This window comes from Struthio camelus, chromosome 3 (genome assembly GCF_040807025.1).
Source record: "Struthio camelus isolate bStrCam1 chromosome 3, bStrCam1.hap1, whole genome shotgun sequence".
In the NCBI taxonomy this organism is placed as follows: Eukaryota; Metazoa; Chordata; class Aves; order Struthioniformes; family Struthionidae; genus Struthio; species Struthio camelus.
In genome coordinates this window covers 94,259,890-94,269,246 of record NC_090944.1, presented here as the reverse complement: position 1 = coordinate 94,269,246, position 9,357 = coordinate 94,259,890, and positions in this window count along the sequence as shown.

The following is a 9,357-nucleotide window of genomic DNA, read 5'->3' as shown; positions in this document are numbered from 1 at the left end:
TTAATGCGTGCTTTTTTTATTAATCTGGTAATGCTCTCTACTCTAAATAGAAAAAATACAATACAGTGCAATGATCGTGGAAGAACTTGATACAAGAAACATAGCCTGATTTATGCAAAACTGACCTTTGTGCCAAGAGGCCGCAGAGGGCTTAGTGAGTGCTTCAAATTCTGCAGCCGGAGAGATGATTTGCTGTTTTGCTAGATGTTTGTATCTCCTTTCAGAAAAGCCAAGATATGTTTGCAAGTGCAGTGAAGAGCTCTAGTAATTATTTCCAAGCTAGAAAAAGTGCACCTCAGCGTGAGAGAGGTTATCTGTTGAGCTAGCTAAAAAGAAGAAGATAGAGTCAAATCTTTATGAAACAGCAGGTAAGATACGAGTGTATTAAAAGGGAGAAAGTTGGAAGTACCAAAGGGCTATTGAACCATGTAGAGAAAAGCGTGACAAAAGCTTGTGCCTGGAAGTTGGACACATTCAATACAACGCACCTTTTAGCAGAGAAGATGAGTAAGTGTCGGAATAAACCCAATGAGCTTCTATATCCTCAGTCTCTTGCCATCGTCAATTCAAGCCTTTTTGAAAGATAGCATTTCACCAAACGTAAGTCACTGAATTAATCCAAAGAGCAGCTGAATTAAATTCCACAATTTGTATTACACAAGTCAGAATAGATCAGCTGTTCATTCTGCCTCGTAATTTGTTGGTATATGGATTAGTCTTTCCACTGCTCCCTTGGCACCGGGACATTTGTGGCACTGCTCATGCCTGTAGCAGGGCATTTGATATAACGTGTCATTTGGGGATGATGTTTTCTTAGCCCACTCTCAATCAGAAGTTGCAGTGTGAAGGAGCTGCAATCTCACAACAGTGCATCCTCTCCTGATGGCAATTCTGATCATCAGATTAGGGTCAGTAACTGCCAGGAAGTCTAGAATTGGTTGGGGACTTCAAATTACCCTGGTCAGACTGAAGCGCCTGCGCCTAGGGAAGAACATCCTGACCTAGCTTCAAAATACTGCTAGCAGCATAACTCTGACGGCACAGAGCCCCAGCAGGTGAACTTCTGGATTCGGCAGCGTATTTTGAAAGGTTTGCTGAGCTCTGTGGTACCATGACTTCCCCACTGGTGACAGCAAGCCAGCATAGCCATATCTAAGCAGGCAAAGCCATGCAGTCAGGCCCACTGTGCTCCAGAGCGAGGGCTGAGCAGGCAGGTTTCTGGCAGGGAAAACCTGCAGTCTCGCAGCATGGCCTGACCACCAGCTTCAGCAGAGAAGCCTGCTGCTTCTAGCAATTTGTTTTATTAAGCAGTTTACATCCATCTGCCATAATCACTTCAGATGGAGCGAAGATTTTTTCTCAGAGCTTTGGGCTGAATTCCCGTGTTTGGATAGGTGCTACTGGGAGACTAAGGATGTGTTTTTCAACCACCATGATCTAAACTTGTAGTGAAGATTCCAAGGTGCCTTTGATGGCTGGGAATTTACAGCATTTTGGAAAAGAGGTCATTAATCTAGGTGATTATTTCTGTACATGTGTTTCTAACTTTAGTCAATAAGAAAGAAAGTGGTGATCTTCCTGTTTTGAAATGTAGCAGTAATGTAATTCATGAGATCCTTCACCCAGAGAGCTATACATCTCCATAATTTGTCTAAAACGATTTTTTAATTCTTAGTTTCTCATTTGATTGGCCTGCAGTGCTGGGTCTGGATAACCTTTTTTGGGTCTGTGCCATGAAAACTGTATAGTGTTTGCATCAGATCTACTCCCAAACTGTTTATGATTCGTTTTTTCTTTGGTAACAGCTAAATACACTTTACCAATGTGAAAACAACACAAACTGTGCATTTAGAAAAACTGGATAAGGGAAGGTTTATATGAGAGGGGTTGATGATCCTGAGGGTGCTTACAAGGTAGAGTACACAGTGTGTTTAAATTATGCTTAAATAGATCCCTAGTGCTTTGTTGGGTTCCATTAAGTACAGTATTATACATTTTTAAAATTATCTACGAGGCTGTACCTTGTGTTTGACAGGTTCATTAACAACAAGCTCTAGCTGCCATTGTGTCAGCCTTCCCGTATTTCCAGGAGATAGTCTAATTTTTCCATTCACTCTTGTTGTACAAAACAGCTCTCGTGGGAGAAAATGGTCTCCCAAAAGGATACCAAATCCCAAAAGGATACCAAATGGTTATTATACCAGGGCCTGGTAGTAATACCTGATTTACAGAAAGCTTTAATGTTTCTTATTTATCACTTGGTCATGTATCTTGACCCTTGTAATGTTTCGAACTGTGCTAGATGCCGCATATGTGCACAAGAAGAAGATGGTCCCTGCTTCGTGTAACGTGTAAATACTTGCACATGTTGAAACACAATAAGGAGGAAAGGAATATATAATGACCAGGCAGAAAGGTGAAAGATGGGGAAAACCAGGTAAAAATGCGAAACTTGCAGTTAGGACAAGCAGAGATCAAAGAACGCAAAGTACTTTACGCATGGGCTAGTAGTTCACAAACTTCATGACTACAGTGAATTTAGAGAGATCCGAAGGAAGTACCTTTGCGATTTTTGCCTGGGTCTCCTCCCACAATCCAGGGAGTGGCATGGGATGAAAGGTGAAGGTGTTTGAGGAAAAAATGCACAACCTAGTATTAAAGGCTGACAGAGAAGAGTCAGGGCTCAGTTATTTCAAAATATAATTATTGAGTGTTCTTACAATGACAGATGTAGCATTGAGTGGAGACATCCAAGCTAGTTGTTTAGAAGGTGAGGCAGGAGAGAATTTCACTTGGACAAGTTTAGCCAGCTGAAGAGGACGCTCTTTTAAATGTAGCCCAAGTATCTCTATGTTGTGTTCTGCAATGTAAATACGCTTTGTAATTTGCTTCCCCCTCAGCTCCTCCCTTTTTTCCCCAGTTGGACAGGACTGAGTTGTGACATCCATCAACTGAAAACCTGGTGTTTCATTGAGTTTGATGCAATGGGTTTAATGGAGTTGGAAGAACTCTTTGCATCTGTATAAAGGAGATGACTAATGCAGCTGTATCATGCCTGATACAAAAACGGCATCACGGGCTAAAGCAGCAGTGGGCTTGAAAGTGAAGCCCATGAAACAGTCAAAAGATTGAAGATTTGAAGAGGCTGAGGGACTTCTGATAAGGTAGTATTATCCTTGAGCGGGGCATCGTCTCACTTCTCCATAGCCATCTGAAAGTTAGGGAACTAGTATAAGAACCTAGATAATGAGTTGATTAATCCTGTCACAAGATCAGTGTTTAAGATGGGTTTTGGAATTGCTTTCTGGAAATGTCTGCTTCTTTCCACTACCTATAGAGGGAGTCCACACTCACCCTCTCTGTCTAATTTTTAGACAATTCAGGTTAAATAACACTAATCCCACCCCAAGTTTCTGGAGAGGGATTTCCTGCTGCTCTCTGCTGCCTTTTGTTCTCACAGAATTCATACAAAAAGCGTTTCTATTCTATACCTGTTCTGGCCACAGACCTCGAGAACAGAAAGCGTTATTAAGGAAAACTTGCTGAGGGAAGGACTGTTCTTTTTCGCTGAACTGGTGTGTCCATTTCACAGGCTTACACTTACAAGCTCTCTAAAGTATTTTCTTTTGAGGCTAAAGCTGTCCACCTACAGAACCTACGCATGTTACATGATTTAAAAGGATAATTTGTCTAGGAGTGTGTTGGAGCAAAGACTTCAGTATCCCCTATATTCTTAGCTCAAAGTTAAGATTTTTTTTTTAAGGGAAAACCTTTTCTATAGTTTTGGATCAGTTCTGAAAAAAGCAAAATAAAAACAAAAAGCCAATGGTTCTGTGGTTGCTGACCAGTTTGTTTCCGGATCAAACTTTTCTAACAAAAAACTGCTCAGATGTGGCCAAACCACTTCTGTTCATAGGTGAAGCACATGAATGAGTTATAACCCTTGTGTAAGCGCAAAAAGAGATTAAAGTGAATGCTACTTTAATGTTCTATATGTGTGCTTTGAACTGTGTTATTTTGCAGTTGTATAATTACAGGGTGGAGAGAACGTGTGGCCAATGGCAGTGGGTTAATCACAAGACCAAACACCCACTACGTCTTGCTCAAAGAGACTTGAAATGATTATATATTGTTGTAACTAATAGCCTAGTTTGGACCACTGATTGGAGAACTACCCCCGTTAAAAAAAAAAAAAAAGTGTAACTCCTACCTACCACATCTTTACCTACCACTTTTACAAATAATGATGCATATCACAGGGTGATTAGCTAAATTTCTGGACATTGGGGACGTTGGTTTATTTTATTATTACACTATTATTATTACACTATCCACTTGACAGTTTTATATAAAAACTCCATTTCTTTCTTTCCCTTCTTGTGGTCAGCCAGTTTCTGGTCTTGTTTTGCAACACAGCAGTTTTGGAGAAAATACTTTAAAATAAAGACAGATTTAAAAAAAACCCGAAACGAAAAACCTAGCAGAAAGCTTTTGGAGTACCTATAGCTGCTCTGAACTTTGTTGCAACTGATTGCACTTTGAATTATGGGGAATGATGCCAGGAGAGATCATCTGATAATCTAATGCATATACCACCAGCCATTAAATTTCTCCTAAATACCTCTGCGTTGAGAACAATGCTCTATGACTCGGTAAAGATCTTTTTCCAGAAAAGCATTCAGTATTGATCTGAAGATACCAGGATTCCGGTAGTAGGTTGACACTGACTGCAGACCTCTAATTGGAGGCTGGTCTTCCTCCTGCGAGACAGACTTTCATGTGCTTCTCATTTCTAGGGGTTGTTCAGCTGAAAACAAACATACGTCTTGCTGAAGCTGATATGAATGCTTGCACACTCTAAGACAGTAAAATGCTTGTCCTCCTTGCTGAACATGGATCAAAGGGCTCACTTCAGTGAAGACAGGACCACAGCTGTGTGTGCACTGAACCTACCAACACAGGTTAACCTGAGCATGCCGTCTGGGAAGAGCACCCTGCTCCGGAGTCAGCTGCGTAGAGCTTTGAGCCTCTTTCTCTACTGCTAAATGAAACAGTTTGGGCAGCTGGATGCACCGCCTGATCACCTGCAGCATCTAGCTGCTCAAAGGGCCAGCTAGCTCACAAACAGCCCCTGGGTACAGACTGGGAGTCAGCACTTGCCAGCAGCTACTTCTGTTCGGCAGTTCGAATGCAGCCATTCTTTTAGAGCTAAAACAATTTAAAAAACGGATGTGGCAAGAGTAGCTAGAGAAAGGCCCTCACGCTTTTCAGTTTATTAGTATAAATATAGCTTGAGAGGTCTTAACCTAAGCAGCTTTTACCACTAAATTACTTGGAAACATCTTTATACAATAAAAATTAAGCATCTTCCTTAAGGAATTGACTTGACTGTTTTGTAATTCACCCATATATGAAAGAAAGGTAAGATGAATTTATTAAGATACGTGATTACCTGCCATGATTCAGTCTTGTGCTTCCCTCCCCCTAAAAATAGAGCGAGGATAATTGAATTGAAAACCTAAAGATTTCAGAAAAACAATTACATAACTTGTCACGCTTGTCCTGTTTTCCCCTCTGCTCCCCCCCAGTTTTTATTCTATTAAAGAGGTCAAGGTTATTAAAATAAACTCCTGCACTCACACAGTAAGAAAACTAGTGATCTAAACAGACAATAAAGTTTTTCCATGGAGAATGAATTTGCCCACGTAGCCTATATGCAGTAGGTTTGTTTACCAATTAGGCTGCAAAATTGATACTTTGATATATATAGTGTGTGCAATTCATGCTGGTGAGATAATGGCGCAACGAAAAACCCTTTTTCCCTTTCCTGATTCATGTGTGTTTATATTGTCTGAAGCTGCAGTCCTTATTTAGGATAATTTATTTACGTCAGTGGGTGTGTTGTCTGTGTAAGGACTGCAGTTTGACGACCGAGGTTTGCAATGTTAATGCTGCTCTAATGTAAGCTTTGGCATTCTGTTACGCAAAATTATAGTTCTGATACTTCTGTTCTAGAGACGTGTGCACGCTTGGGAAGCCATGAGAAGGGTTACTTTAATAATTTCAGTCTTAGCTATGAATTTATAGCTTCCAACAGTGTGCTGATTTATACAGTGTGGCACTATATTCAGATGCACGCTGCCTCAGAAAATGAATGCTGGATTCTGGCCACCATATGGGCAGTTGGCTAGCAGCCAGGAGACCAGCAGAGCACGACCCTACCTTCACGCAAACCTTCCCTGTGCAAGAGAACTTCAGGAACCGGTAGCATAAACTGCCTAGGCCAAGGGGGAGAAATAAAGAGATTCCTCGTAAATAGTTTTTACTTATAACCATCAGCTTCCCCAGGGATATGTGCACACCAGTGTGATTAATGACAGTTGCATAGACATAATCCCCTTGTGGCAGGTGACCACGTGTGCGCTGCACCTCTTGATGTCTGAGGGAATGGAGAAAATTGCAAAAGCTGCTTCATATACCTGTTTCTTCTTTAAGGACCCCTCTACTAGTTGTTGCTCTAACCTGTGATGAAGTTTAGCTTGCAAGCTCTATGGGGAAGGGCATTTATCTTATTTGCTCTGTAAAATGCACATTATACTTCGAGTGCTGAACAAATAATCACGCTAATGGCTTACAGTAGCTTAGTTATCCTAATCACCTTAAAAAAGGAAAGAACATTTACACTGTTCAATAAGGAGAAAAGTTTTTAAACTTTTTTCATTATCACTTGCAAGTAAAGCAGTTTTTGTTTCCTCCTTTTTAAGCTTCTTTCACCTTATTATTTCTGATCAACTATGTGATTATTCATAGAGTTAAATCTAAGTCTACCACTGGCTTCAGCGGGCCTGGAAACTCCTCAGGGAGGATTCTGTCTTCTCACGAATGTAAATGATAAAAATCTCCAAAAGAATACAGGAGAAAATTTCATGTAATAGTTTCAAGTGATTTTATGCAAGGCCTTAAATGGAAGATGACTTGACGATAGGTCACACTCACAATTCTGTTTATAATGTTAGTATTTTATTTGTAGAATGCTTTCCATTCATAAAATCTCCTAATTTGTTTACAGCTGTTCACAGGAATCATGTCACATGCTAGACTATACAGCAGCTGTTTAACTTCCCATTGCAATAGCCCTATGAGAAAATAAGAATTGAAAGTGAAGCAGCACACATTTTCCACTGTAAACTAGGTGGTACACTGCAATTTCATGCTTTAGCATTCTGCACACTACCTTTTTCCAGAGATCAGGGCTCATGTTTTATCTCCAGCAGTGCAATATCCACGCACACATACTGTGCTGCTGGTTCATTCATACAGCTAAGTTCCTATCTAAATTATGATTTTTCTTAAATCTTGATGTACTAGGGCTGCTGCAGTTTTGACTGTTCATGGCAATAGCTTGCTCTGCAGGAGAAGCGGGCCTGTTTGGTTCCTTTTTTAGATTTGTTTCAGCATTGTGCAGCTCAAAGCAGAGTTAATCAGCAGAGTGGTCAGTGCTGGTATCTGACCATCAGTAGCATTTCCATTGCTCCGGCCACTGAAGAAATACATTGTAATGACTTGGGATTTCAGAGAAATGACGTCTAAACATTATTAGTCTGCTCCAATTCTGCTTGGTTTGAGAGATTTGTTGGTACCAGAGAGGTGTCTAGGTACAGTTTAGAAACGCTGACCAGCTGCAGTTAAAATAAATAAATTCACAGATGATATTATATACCACATGAGTCCGGCACAGTGACAATGTTGCTGGTGCTCCTCAGCATTTAAAAACCCAGGCATGCCAGCAATTCTAAATTAACTGCTTTGGGTAGTCAGTTTTCCCAGAGCAACTGCCTCTTTTCCCCAGGAAAAACAATTTTATCTGTGTAGCCTGTAATAGCAAAATGGTGTGCATAATCTGCATGTGAAAGTCTCCTTCCTAATCCTGAAGTAATATGGCCACTGTTTCTCATCCTCTGTCTTCAATAATCCAGTTTCACCAATGTCCAGACAGACGCAAGCATCCAAAGCAACACATCATTCTCCAGGTGTCACCTGCCAACAGAATACGCAGCCATCTGTCAGGGTTGTGGACTATTGCAACACAGTTTTTATACAGTTTTGTGATCTTTGCAGAACATCCGGAGTTATCTGGTGACAAAATCTTTGTGGATACGGAAAAAAAAAAAAAGGAAAAGCTATGTTTGGGTTTTTTTTCTCCCTACACTTTACTTTTTAAAGGAATAAAATATAATTTTACAATTGTAAAAGTTGGTGCTTTTTCCCCCCTATATTCTCCTAGGGCTACCAGAAGGCCTTTCAACATTTCCCAGAATTTGGGACCTGAGCGATATCCTCTCTTATGTCTTTGGAACTGTAAAGCTCTAGTAGGGCACAGTTATAGATGTAGGGCAAAAGTATAACTGACCTTCACCTGTAAAATCAGAACTACTGGTACTTATACAGAAGCTATACTGCGGGTAAAAAAACAATATTTTAATTGCCTAATGTAGATAAGGCCTCTGAGGAATCTCCTTCTTCAAATAACCCAGCCAATCAAAACCTCATCAGCAAAACCTACTAATCTGAACTCCCTCAGCAAAAGAGGAATTTGAAGTACTTTGCCAGGTACACTAAAAAGACACAGTATTTCTCCATTTTTACCATCTGAAGGAATCTGAAAAGATGTATTATGCTTGGATAACTGAGTTCAAAAATGATCATTCAAAGAGTGCTTCCAAGTTGCAGAGGATGCCCACTGCAAAACAAATACAACTGTTGAAATACTAAGGACATCTCACTTATTGCAGTGGGTTAAAAAACAAAGCCCAAACGCCAAAGCTTTGCTGGATTCCAGAATCTCATACAACAAGCAGCGCCTATGATAGCCAACAGACACATTTTGTGAGAAACCACACGTAAATTATATATCTAAAAAGCATTAAAACATATCTGATGTTTTAACTCCATCTCGGGTTTATCTCAAGCTGTGGGAATTTATGTTAGTACATTCTTTTAAGACAATGCCTTTCGTGCGATGTTCCAAAAACACTTAATAAACATTATTAAACCCAGCAGCACCCTGTGAGGCAGCAAAGCATCACTACCCTCATTTTACAGAGAACAGTTGAGGCAAGGAGAGGTTAAGTGACTTGCTCAAGGCCACATGGTGAGTTAGTGGCAAAGCTTCAAAGAGACCTTGACCTGTTCCCCGGCCGTATGTTCTGACCTCTGTCAGAAAGGGGAGGGTGGGATTTTAGAAATATTGGAAAACAGGAGAGTTATAACTCATCCTAACACGGAGAGGCTATAAGGAGGCGAAATAAATCCTCCGTGAGGCGGATCTTTGTTCCTGGGGCTGCAAGAGAGGTGGCC